The sequence below is a fragment of the Oncorhynchus gorbuscha genome, linkage group LG16 (genome assembly GCF_021184085.1).
Source record: "Oncorhynchus gorbuscha isolate QuinsamMale2020 ecotype Even-year linkage group LG16, OgorEven_v1.0, whole genome shotgun sequence".
NCBI lineage: Eukaryota > Metazoa > Chordata > Actinopteri > Salmoniformes > Salmonidae > Oncorhynchus > Oncorhynchus gorbuscha.
The window spans coordinates 26,003,699-26,016,744 of NC_060188.1; the positions used below are offsets into that span (position 1 = coordinate 26,003,699).

The 13,046-nt window shown below is 46.1% G+C and overlaps 1 pseudogene; it reads left to right on the forward strand.

Annotated features, from left to right (window-relative positions):
- The window catches only part of LOC123999718, a 285,463-nt pseudogene that overhangs the window by 266,456 nt on the left and 5,961 nt on the right, over positions 1–13,046 (forward strand).

The following is a 13,046-nucleotide window of genomic DNA, read 5'->3' on the forward strand; positions in this document are numbered from 1 at the left end:
TCTGGGCCTCCTGCTAAATCCATTGATCGCTATCCATCCCCTCCAGAGTCTTCTCAGGTGGCCCGATCTTTGTCTTTCACATAAGCCCAGGATCATACCAATCCCCTGCTGGAGGGGGGACCTGAATCTCCCAGGGTTCAGTCTCGCATTACATTACAGAGAGGAAGGATTATCTAATCTCAGCCTTCTAGGGTTCGTTCTCCTCCGGAAGGAGAACGATAAGGAAGAGTCCTTATCTCCATGATGAATTTACTCTGGGACTTAGAAGAGAAAATCAATGGGGCCAGTAGGATTGTGGAGGGTGTTTGAGAGCGTGCTTCAGTTCGGCTGGCGCCTATCCGAACTCGGCTAGCCGAATCGACCGAGTGTGCTCGCAAACTCCCTTAAAAGGCCTTCACTTTAAAAACGAGAAATAACGGCAATTGTACTGTTTTTCCATTTTGAGATGACATCGCCAGTATGCACTCAAAATGGTCAGAATTAAATCTGTCATTAATTTTTACGTTTTTGCCGAAGACCTCTTAGTCACGCAATTTTACATCTAACAGATGTTTGGTGCAGTATTTTGAAAATGAGTCGTCTCTTGTTGAATGACAAAGACTTTATTAAAGGATCCCTACTGTTGAAAAATCACAGATGAAGGGGCGTAGATTACGGCTCCGAACTTTGGCTTGCCTCCAGAAAAAAATGTTCTGTGCCTGAACAGCCGAAAAACCCCTCACCGAAGTCCAAAACATCACAAAATGTGTGTGTGTGTGTGCGTAAAATGCAGCTCCAGTGACTTATGGGCTGGGCCCGGCAGTCAATGCATTTGTTTAAATTGACTGAGCCCTAGGACCTTAAATTGATATTTGAAGAGGGATTGAGAGAGAGACAGAGCGAAAGAGAGAGAATATCTACCCTGTGTTAGTCTAGTCTGTCCCTCGGGGTTAATAACAAAGACTGATAGTATAGCTGAAATGCCACAAAGCTAACACATGAAATGCATTGGAAAATGTTCATTCCAATGTTTTGTCTTCAAACTATTCATGATCATTTATAGATAAATGACTGAACAGCAATGAGCAAATTCTCCAAGTTAGCCTCAAATGAGAACAACCATCATTTGATGTCACTTTTCACTCACAAATGTATTGCTGCTTTTACAATCTGTTACCATAATCTATAAACCTGTTCTGTAATATGAAGTGTTTGAAGGCAGTACTTTGGAATGAGCATTTACCAATGCATGTCATATGTTAGCATTTCAGCTATACTATCAGAGGTACAGACTAGATTAACACAGCAACTGTAGACCTCGGTGGCTTTCTTCAGGCATTAAGCTCTTCGCTCTTCCGTAACCACCAGTGTAATGTTCAGTGACTGACCACTGCCTCCTCTCCTTCCCCTCCCCAGATTTGCTGCCTGCTGACCTGGAGCGAGTGGTGAATTGTGAGGCTGTGAAGCTGGGCAAAAGCCCCGGCAGCAGCAGCTCTGTGATGCTGACCCCTGTATCTGAGGTGTCCTCCATGGAGCTGGCCACCCTGTCCCCCGGGCCCCAGGGAGAGGTGTCCCCCTCCTCACAGGCCTCAGAGAGCGGAGCCTCAGACACCAGTGGTCCCGAGCAAGGCCCAGAGGCCCCTGGAACAGCCCTGGAGTCAGGTAGCCAGCCGGACACTTCCAGTACAGAGGGGGGTGAGGATGACAAGGACCCCAAGAGGATCAAGCCACACCTCCACTGTCCCGTGTGCAAGGTCACGGTCAACTCTACATCTCAGCTGGAGGCACACAACAGTGGTACAAACACGACAGTCTCTGGCGTAGCACACCCCGCAGCCCCCTCAGATAGCATAAGAACACATCATAAGCCATGATTTATTTATTTTTATTACAGGTTATTAGCTTTAAAACTGAGAAAAAATAAATCTACAGAAAATGTGTAGAATAGCAGGAAATTAGCTTTAAAATGGCAATTTTCTCTCTGCCCCAATGACAAATATATATATACAGTTGAAGTCGGATGTTTACATACACCTCAGCCAAATACACTTAAACTCAGTTTTTCACAATTCCTGACATTTAATCCTCATAAAAATTCCCTGTCTTAGGTCAGTTAGGATGACCACTTTATTTTAATAATAAGAAATGTCAGAATAATATAGAGAATTATTTATTTTACATTTAACATTTACATTTAAGTCATTTAGCAGACGCTCTTATCCAGAGCGACTTACAAATTGGTGCATTCACCTTATGACATCCAGTGGAACAGTCACTTTACGATAGTGCATCTAAATCTTAAAGGGGGGGGGGGGAAATACTTATCCTATCCTAGGTATTCCTTAAAGAGGTGGGGTTTCAGGTGTCTCCGGAAGGTGGTGATTGACTCCGCTGTCCTGGCGTCGTGAGGGAGTTTGTTCCACCATTGGGGGGGCCAGAGCAGCGAACAGTTTTGACTGGGCTGAGCGGGAGCTGTACTTCCTCAGTGGTAGGGAGGCGAGCAGGCCAGAGGTGGATGAACGCAGTGCCCTTGTTTGGGTGTAGGGCCTGATCAGAGCCTGGAGGTACTGAGGTGCCGTTCCCCTCACAGCTCCGTAGGCAAGCACCATGATCTTGTAGCGGATGCGAGCTTCAACTGGAAGCCAGTGGAGAGAACGGAGGAGTGGGGTGACGTGAGAGAACTTGGGAAGGTTGAACACCAGACGGGCTGCGGCGTTCTGGATGAGTTGAAGGGGTTTAATGGCACAGGCAGGGAGCCCAGCCAACAGCGAGTTGCAGTAATCCAGACGGGAGATGACAAGTGCCTGGATTAGGACCTGCGCCGCTTCCTGTGTGAGGCAGGGTCGTACTCTGCGGATGTTGTAGAGCATGAACCTACAGGAACGGGCCACCGCCTTGATGTTGGTTGAGAACGACAGGGTGTTGTCCAGGATCACACCAAGGTTCTTAGCACTCTGGGAGGAGGACACAATGGAGTTGTCAACCGTGATGGCGAGATCATGGAACGGGCAGTCCTTCCCCGGGAGGAAGAGCAGCTCCGTCTTGCCGAGGTTCAGCTTGAGGTGGTGATCCGTCATCCACACTGATATGTCTGCCAGACATGCAGAGATGCGATTCGCCACCTGGTCATCAGAAGGGGGAAAGGAGAAGATTAGTTGTGTGTCGTCTGCATAGCAATGATAGGAGAGACCATGTGAGGTTATGACAGAGCCAAGTGACTTGGTGTATAGCGAGAATAGGAGAGGGCCTAGAACAGAGCCCTGGGGGACACCAGTGGTGAGAGCGCGTGGTGAGGAGACAGATTCTCGCCACGCCACCTGGTAGGAGCGACCTGTCAGGTAGGACGCAATCCAAGCGTGGGCCGCGCCGGAGATGCCCAACTCGGAGAGGGTGGAGAGGAGGATCTGATGGTTCACAGTATCGAAGGCAGCAGATAGATCTAGAAGGATGAGAGCAGAGGAGAGAGAGTTAGCTTTAGCAGTGCGGAGCGCCTCCGTGATACAGAGGAGAGCAGTCTCAGTTGAATGACTAGTCTTGAAACCTGACTGATTTGGATCAAGAAGGTCATTCAGAGAGAGATAGCGGGAGAGCTGGCCAAGGACGGCACGTTCAAGAGTTTTGGAGAGAAAAGAAAGAAGGGATACTGGTCTGTAATTGTTGACATCGGAGGGATCGAGTGTAGGTTTTTTCAGAAGGGGTGCAACTCTCGCTCTCTTGAAGACGGAAGGGACGTAGCCAGCGGTCAGTGATGAGTTGATGAGCGAGGTGAGGTAAGGGAGAAGGTCTCCGGAAATGGTCTGGAGAAGAGGGGAGGGGATAGGGTCAAGCGGGCAGGTTGTTGGGCGGCCGGCCGTCACAAGACACGAGATTTCATCTGGAGAGAGAGGGGAGAAAGAGGTCAGAGCACAGGGTAGGGCAGTGTGAGCAGAACCAGCGGTGTCGTTTGACTTAGCGAACGAGGATCGGATGTCGTCGACCTTCTTTTCAAAATGTTTGACGAAGTCGTCTGCAGAGAGGGAGGAGGGGGGGGAGGAGGATTCAGGAGGGAGGAGAAGGTGGCAAAGAGCTTCCTAGGGTTAGAGGCAGATGCTTGGAATTTAGCGTGGTAGAAAGTGGCTTTAGCAGCAGAGACAGAGGAGGAAAATGTAGAGAGGAGGGAGTGAAAGGATGCCAGGTCCGCAGGGAGGCGAGTTTTCCTCCATTTCCGCTCGGCTGCCCGGAGCCCTGTTCTGTGAGCTCGCAATGAGTCATCGAGCCACGGAGCGGGAGGGGAGGACCGAGCCGGCCTGGAGGATAGGGGACATATAGAGTCAATGGATGCAGAGAGGGAGGAGAGGAGAGTTGAGGAGGCAGAATCAGGAGATAGGTTGGAGAAGGTTTGAGCGGAGGGAAGAGATGATAGGATGGAAGAGGAGAGAGTAGCGGGGGAGAGAGAGCGAAGGTTGGGACGGCGCGATACCATCCGAGTAGGGGCAGTGTGGGAGGTGTTGGATGAGAGCGAGAGGGAAAAGGATACAAGGTAGTGGTCGGAGACTTGGAGGGGAGTTGCAGTGAGGTTAGTGGAAGAACAGCATCTAGTAAAGATGAGGTCGAGCGTATTGCCTGCCTTGTGAGTAGGGGGGGAAGGTGAGAGGGTGAGGTCAAAAGAGGAGAGGAGTGGAAATAAGGAGGCAGAGAGGAATGAGTCAAAGGTAGATGTGGGGAGGTTAAAGTCGCCCAGAACTATGAGAGGTGAGCCGTCCTCAGGAAAGGAGCTTATCAAGGCATCAAGCTCATTGATGAACTCTCCGAGGGAACCTGGAGGGCGATAAATGATAAGGATGTTAAGCTTGAAAGGGCTGGTAACTGTGACAGCATGGAATTCAAAGGAGGCGATAGACAGATGGGTAAGGGGAGAAAGAGAGAATGACCACTTGGGAGAGATGAGGATCCCGGTGCCACCACCCCGCTGACCAGAAGCTCTCGGGGTGTGCGATAACACGTGGGCGGGCGAAGAGAGAGCAGTAGGAGTAGCAGTGTTGTCTGTGGTGATCCATGTTTCCGTTAGTGCCAAGAAGTCGAGGGACTGGAGGGAGGCATAGGCTGAGATGAACTCTGCCTTGTTGACCGCAGATCGGCAATTCCAGAGGCTACCGGAGACCTGGAACTCCACGTGGGTCGTGCGCGCTGGGACCACCAGATTAGGGTGGGCCGCGGCCACGCGGTGTGGAGCGTTTGTATGGTCTGTGCAGAGAGGAGAGAACAGGGATAAACAGACACATAGTTAACAGGCTACAGAAGAGGCTACGCTAATGCAAAGGAGATTGGAATGACAAGTGGGCTACACGTCTCGAATGTTCAGAAAGTTAAGCTACGTAGCAAGAATCTTATTGACTAAAATTATTAAAATGATACAGTACTGCTGAAGTAGGCTAGCTGGCAGTGGGTGCGTTGTTGACACTACACTAATCAAGTCGTTCCGTTGAGTGTAATAGTTTCTACAGTGCTGCTATTCGGGGGCTAGCTGGCTAACTAGTAGTGTTGTTTACGTTACGTTGCGTTAAAAGAACGACAATAGCTGGCTAGCTAACCTAGAAAATCGCTCTAGACTACACAATTATCTTTGATACAAAGACGGCTATGTAGCTAGCTATGTAGCTAGCTACGATCAAACAAATCAAACAGTTGTACTGTAATGAAATGAAATGAAAATGTGATACTACCTGTGAATGCGACCGGGTTGTTGAGTTCTATTCAGAAGACGTTGGCTAGCGTTGGCTCGCTAGCAGAGTCTCCTACGTTAAGGACGACAAATAGCTGGCTAGCTAACCTCGGTAAATTAAGATAATCACTCTAAGACTACACACTCTAAACCTAAACAACACAATTATCTTGGAACGAAGATACGAAGACAGCAAAGACAGCTATGTAGCTAGCTAACACTACACTGATCAAGTCGTTCAGTTGAGTGTAATAGTTTCTCCAGTGCAGCTAATCAGTGGACGTTAGCTAGCTGGCTAGTGAAGACTACGTTAGGACGGCGAAATACGATAATTACGCAATTATCTTTGATACAAAGACGGCTATGTAGCTAGCTGAGAAGAAATTGCTAAGATTAGACAAATCAAACCGTTGTGCAATAATGTGCAATAATGAAATATAATGAAATGTAAAAAGTTGCGGGAGCGAAGTGCCGATGTGACCACTTATTTCAGCTTTTATTTCTTTCATCACATTCCCAGTGGGTCAGAAGTTTACATACACTCAAATCGTATGTGGTAGCATTGCCTTTAAATGGTTTAACTTGGGCAAATGTTTCAGGTAGCTTTCCACAAGCTTCCCACAATAAGTTGGGTGAATTTTGGCCCATTCCTCCTGACAGAACTGGTGTAACTGAGTCAGGTTTGTAGGCCTCCTTGCTCGCACACACTTTTGCAGTTCTGCCCACCAATTTCCTATGGGATTGATTTCAGGACTTTGTGATGGCCACTCCAATACCTTGACTTTGTTGTCCTTAAGCCATTTTGCCACAACTTTGGAAGTATGCTTGGGGTCATTCTCCATTTGGAAGACCCATTTGCGACCAAGCTTTAACTTTCTGACTGATGTCTTGAGATGTTGCTTCAATATATCCACACAATTTTCCCCCCTCATGATGCCATCTATTTTGTGAAGTGCACCAGTCCCTCCTGCAGCAAAGCACCCACACACCATGATGCTGCCACCCCCGTGCTTCACGGTTGGGATGGTGTTCTTCGGCTTGCAAGCCTCCCCATTTTTCCTCCAAACATAACGATGGTCATTATGGCCAAAACGTTCTATTTTTGTTTCATCAGACCAGAGGATATTTCTCCAAAAAGTACGATCTTTGTCCCCATGTGCAGTTGTAAACCGTAGTCTGACTTTTCTTATGGTGGATTTGGAGCAGTGGCTTCTTCCTTGCTGAGCGGCCTTTCAGGTTATGTCGCTATAGGACTCGTTTTATTGTGGATATAGATACTTTTGTATCTGTTTCCTCCAGCATCTTCACAAGGTCCTTTGCTGTTGGTCTGGGATTGATTTTCACTTTTTGCTCCAAAGTACATTAATCTCCAGGAGACAGAATGCGTCTCCTTCCTGAGCACTATGACGGTTGCGTGGTCCCATGGTGTTTATACTTGCGTACTATTGTTTGTACAGACGAATGTGGTACCTTCAGGCGTTTGGAAATTGCTCCAAAGGATGAACCAGACTTGTGGAGGTCTACAATTGTTTTGGCTGATTTCTTTTGATTTTTCCATTATGTGAAGCAAAGAGCCATTGAGTTTGAAGGTAGGCTTTGAAATACATCCACAGGTACACCTCCAATTCACTCAAATTATGACAATTAGCCGATCAGAAGCTTCTAAAGCCATGACATAATTTTCTGGAATTTTCCAAGCTGTTTAAAGGCACAGTCAACGTAGTGTATGGAAACTAATGACCCACTGGAATTGTGATACAGTGAATTATAAGTGAAATAATCTGTCTGTAAACAATTGTTGGAAAAATTACTTGTCTCATGCACAAAGTAGATGTCCTAACCGACTTGCCAAAACTATTGTTTGTTAACAAGAAATGTGTGGAGTGGTTGAAAAATGAGTTTTAATGATTCCAACCTAAGTGTATGTACATTTCCAACTTCAACTGTATATATATACTGTACCTGCTCCAGAGTGTTTCTGACATTCGCTTCCTCCAAATCCACTCCTCCAGGTACGAAGCACAAACAAATGCTGGAGGGGCAGAGCGTCCAGCCGCGGCGCCGGGGGAAGATGGCGGGGGCTGGGGGCGCTCGGCCTGCAAGAGCAAGCGCCTGGGCACAAAGGGCAGCGTGGGGGTGGCCAGCAAGAACTTCCACTGCGAGGTGTGTGAGATCTACGTCAACTCGGAGACCCAGCTCAGCCAGGTGAGGAGGCTCGGGTCGAGGGGAGGGTGGCAGGGGAGGACTGGGGGTTTCACAGGGTGAGCAGGGTTCAGCAGTGGGGAGAGAAGTGAAACAGCTGAAGTATAATTTCGTATGTTGACTTCCTGAGTGGATCTGAGGTGATTGGACTGGACACGATCTGGTTTCATGTTCTCTCACAGTGAGGCCAGTGTGCCACTAGTCTATGTAGAGATCTGACACACTGGGTCTCTTTCCTCCTCCACTAAACGTGTCCTGACAGTGTTCTGAATTGATGGAGCTCAAAATGGCTGGAAAGACTGGAAAATATTGTGAACGTAGCCATGGGGTATGGGAGATAGACAGGGAGAGATATGACCCTCTGGGCTACTCGGTACTCCTGGGTATGGGAGATAGACAGGGAGAGATATGACCCTCTGGGCTACTCGGTACTCCTGGGTATGGGAGATAGACAGGGAGAGATATGACCCTCTGGGCTACTCGGTACTCCTGGGTATGGGAGATAGACAGGGAGAGATATGACCCTCTGGGCTACTCGGTACTCCTGGGTATGGAAGATAGACAGGGAGAGATATGACCCTCTGGGCTACTCGGTACTCCTGGGTATGGGAGATAGACAGGGAGAGATATGACCCTCTGGGCTACTCGGTACTCCTGGGTATGCGAGATAGACAGGGAGAGATATGACCCTCTGGGCTACTCGGTACTCCTGGCGCTGTTTGCATGACATGAATGGTGAGAAGAGGAAAGAGAGGGTGTTTGTAGGTAATTTTGCACACCCTGAGAAGTGTTTGATAGAGAGTGCTAACCGAATAAGACTCTCATTCAAATGCCCCTTGTCCTGCAGTGTTTTTGGCTTTGTGTGGGGTTATCAGTTATTCATCCTTTATTTAAGGTCACATTGAGATTGAAATCTCTTTTTCAAGTGTATCCTGTCACATGACAAATACATTTTGATTTGACACACACAGACAGACAGATGATGTCACTACAGTAGATGTTGAAAGGACAGACTATAGAACTACCTCTTCAAACAAAATGAACACTTGATTTCTTGGTTGGACTTTTTCCACATTTTGTTACATTACAGCCTTCTTTTAAAATTGATTAAATAGTTTTTTAGCAAATATATCAAATAAAAAAACCAGAAATATTACATTTACATACAGTTGATGTCGGAAGTGTACATACACTTAGATTGGAGTCATTAAAACTTGTTTTTCAACCACTCCACAAATGTATTGTTAAGAAACTAGTTTTGGCAAGTCGGTTAGGACATTTACTTTGTGGGTGACACAAGTTCCTTTTTCCAACAATTGTTTACAGACAGATTATTTCACTAACAATTCACTCTATCACAATTCCAGTGGGTCATTAGTTTACATACACTAAGTTGACTGTGCATTTAAACAGCTTGGAAAAATTCAGAAAATGATGTCATGGCTTTAGAAGCTTTTCATAGGCTAATTGACATCGTTTGAGTCAATTGGAGGTGTACATGTGGATGTGTTTCAAAGCCTACCTTAAAATCAGTGCCTCTTTGCTTGACATCATGAGAAAGTTGTTTTTTAAATTCAGCCAAGACCTCAGAAAAAAAATTGTAGATCTCCACAAGTCTGGTTCATCCTTGGGAGCAATTTCCAAATGCCTGAAGGTACCACATTCATCTGTACAAACAATAGTATGCAAGTATAAACACCATGGGACCACGCAGCCGTCATACCTCTCAGGAAGGAGACGCGTTCTGGCTCCTAGAGATGAACGTACGTTGGTGTGAAAGGTGCAAATCAATCCCAGAACACCTTGTGAAGTTGCTGGAGGAAATCTGTACAAAAGTATCTATATCCACAGTAAAACGAGTCCTGTATCGACACAACCTGAAAGGCCGCTCAGCAAGGAAGAAGCCAGTGCTCCAAAACTGCCATAAAGCCAGAATACGGTTTGAAACTGCACATGGTGACAAAGATTGTACTTTTTGGAGAAATATCCTCTGATTTGTTGAAACAAAAATAGAACTGTTTGGAGGAAAAAGGGGGAGGCTTGCAAGCCGAAGAACACCATCCCAACCGTGAAGCACGGGGGTGGCAGCATCATGTTGTGTGGGTGCTTTGCTGCAGGAGGGACTGGTGCACTTCGCAAAATAGATGGCATCAGGAGGAGGAATATTATGTGGATATATTGAAGCAACATCTCAAGACATCAGTCAGGAAGTCTAAAGCTTGGTTGCAAATGAGTCTTCCAAATGGACAATGACCCCAAGCATACTTCCAAAGTTGTGGCAAAATGGCTTAAGGACAACAAAGTCAACGTATTGGAGTGACCATCACAAAGTCCTGACCTCAATCATATAGAACATTTGTGGGCAGAATTGAAAAAGCATGTGCGAGCAAGGAGGCCTACAAACCTGACTCAGTTACCCCAGCTCTGCTAGGAGGAATGGGCCAAAATTCACCCAACTCATTGTGGGAAGGTTGTGGAAGGCTACCCAAAACATTTGACCCAAATTAAACTATTTAAAGGTAATGCTACCAAATACTAATTAAGTATATGAAAACTTCTGACCCACTGGGAATGTGATGAAAGAAATAGAAGCTGAAATTAAATTGTTGATCCTAACTGACCTAAGACCGAGATTCTTTGAGGAATTAAGTGCCAGGAATTGTGAAAAATGTATTTAAAAGTATTTGTCTAAGGTGTATGTAAACTTCCGACTTCAACTGTAAGTTGAATATTTTGTTGAAGCATCTTTAGCGGTGATTACAGTCTTGAGTCTTCTTTGGGTATGACGCTACAAGCTTGGAACACCTGTATTTGTGGAGTCTCCCATTCTTCTCTGTAGATCCTCTCAAGCTCTATCAGGTTGGATAGATAGCGTCGCTGCACAGCTATTTTCAGGTCTCTCCAGAGATGTTCGATCGGATTCAAGTCCGGCCTCTGGCTTGGCCACTCAAGGACATTGAGACTTATTCGAAATCCACTGCTGTGTTTCATCAGACCAGATAATCTTGTTTCTCATGGTCTGAGAGTCCTTTAGGTGCCTTTTGGCAAACTCCAAGAGGGCTGTCATGTGCCTTCTACTGAGGAGCGGCTTCCGTCTGGCCACTCTACCATAAAGGCCTGATTGGTGGAGTGCTGCAGAGATGGTTGTCCGTGGGTCTGAATACTTATGTAAATAGGGTATTTGTTTTTATTTTTAATAAATTATCAAACATTTCTAAAAAACAGTTTTTGATTTGTCGTTATGGGGTATTGTGTGTAGATTGATCTGGGGGAAAAAATATTTAATCAATTTTAGAACAAGGCTGTAACGTAACAAAATGTGGAAAAAGGGAAGGGGTCTGAATACTTTCCGAATGCACTGTGCCTATGGCGTCACTACCTCAGCCCTCCCCCGTTTAAAGGTAGCACAGGACCCATGATGTAATAACAAACTTATTAAATGCTCTTCACACATGTTAAAGTAGAAGGTTTACTATTCCTGAGGTGATGCTAGCAGTGGAAATGTGTGTTTGAATTCACCTGGCACAGTGGCAGCGACTGCATTTTTATTACAATAAAGCCATTCTGGAAAAAGCATTCCCACACTAAGCAGCTGTATATCAGATGGTATGGTGATTCACTCAGAACTGTCTATTTGAGCCTGTAAGAGCTGCTAGACGTATGTTAATTGAGGTGTTTATGGTGTGGTAATCTAGGCACATGGTTTTATTGAACTTCTTTTCTAGGCTGTTTCGGGTAATTGCTTCCCTGGTGATGTTTATTCAATCGTAGATGTAATCGTATGATGGGATGGTTCTGGAAAGTTTTGCAGCTCTCTCAGACGAGCTGGTCATGGAAAATATACAGTAGATATATGGGCATGTGTAGCAACCTTACCTACAACAAGCCTTAGTAGTGTATTCCAATGGCACTGTTAAAACCTCCTCTGATGAACTAGGATTAGCCAGTTGATAGTAGAACAAAGGAGAGAGAAATAGACGTGCATACTGTAGATAGAGGGAAGTTGTAGTAGGTTTTCTTTGTGGTTTTGTGTCCTCTAAATATTTTTTTCAGATAGTGCATATTGAGTGTACAATACGGTTGACTGAGTGTACGAAACCTTAAGAACACCTGCTCTTTCCATGACATAGACTGACCAGGTGAAAGCTATGATCCCTTGTTGATGTCAATTGTTAAATCCACTTCAATCAGTGTAGATTAAGTGGAGGAGACAGGTTAAAGAAGGATTTTTAAGCCTTGAGCCAATTGAGACTGATTGAGATTGAATGTCACACGCATGCACAGAGGGATAGATAAATCCAACATTAATAACTAGCAGACTAATGTTTCTCCTCTGATCTCCTCAGCACATGAACAGCAGGAGACACAAGGACCGTCTGGCAGGAAAGCCCCCCAAACCCAAGTTCAGTCCCCACAACAAGAGCCAGCCTACCTCCAGCTTATCGGTGAGAAACGGCACACACACACACATCCATTACATGAATGTTCATGTAGACACACACGTGCAGTCGCACGTACGGTTTGAGGTTAATTCAAGTTTAAGACCCATACATTTGGAGAAAAAAAAATCCTCTAAGAAAATAATGACCAATCATGTTTGATCTCTGAATAAAATGTATATTTATCTCCTGAATTGATTGCATTTTAATGTAATTGTCTCCAACACTGACACACACACACACACACCTCATTGATACTCCCTAGGGGGTTGTCTCTCCTGTGAAGCAGCTTGCCTGCCTGTATGCCTGTGCTGTCAGAGAGGTTAAGGACACTGCTTTGTGGTAGTGAATGGGTCCCCTGTACCTGAGACTGGAGGCTGAAATACTCCCAGCACTACCCCCACTGACAAAGCCTGCAGCCTGAATCAGCACTCTGTATTAATCACTTTTGTGCTCCTGTCATGTGCGCACCTCCCCTTGAACCTCTCCTTGTCACCATCTCCTCCGCTCTGCTCCAACCCACCTCCACATCCCTATTTCTCCCTCCTCTGCATCTCCATCTCCTCTACCTCCCCCTCTTCCCATCCTCCCTGCAGACTGTGAGATGGACTGGGTATGCAGGTGGGGCTGTGTCTGCCATGAAGAAAATGTTCAGCCAGTACAACCTCACCTCTCTCTCTACTCAGGTGAGTGGCAGGGCCCAGTGCAGGCAGGGACAGGGGAGA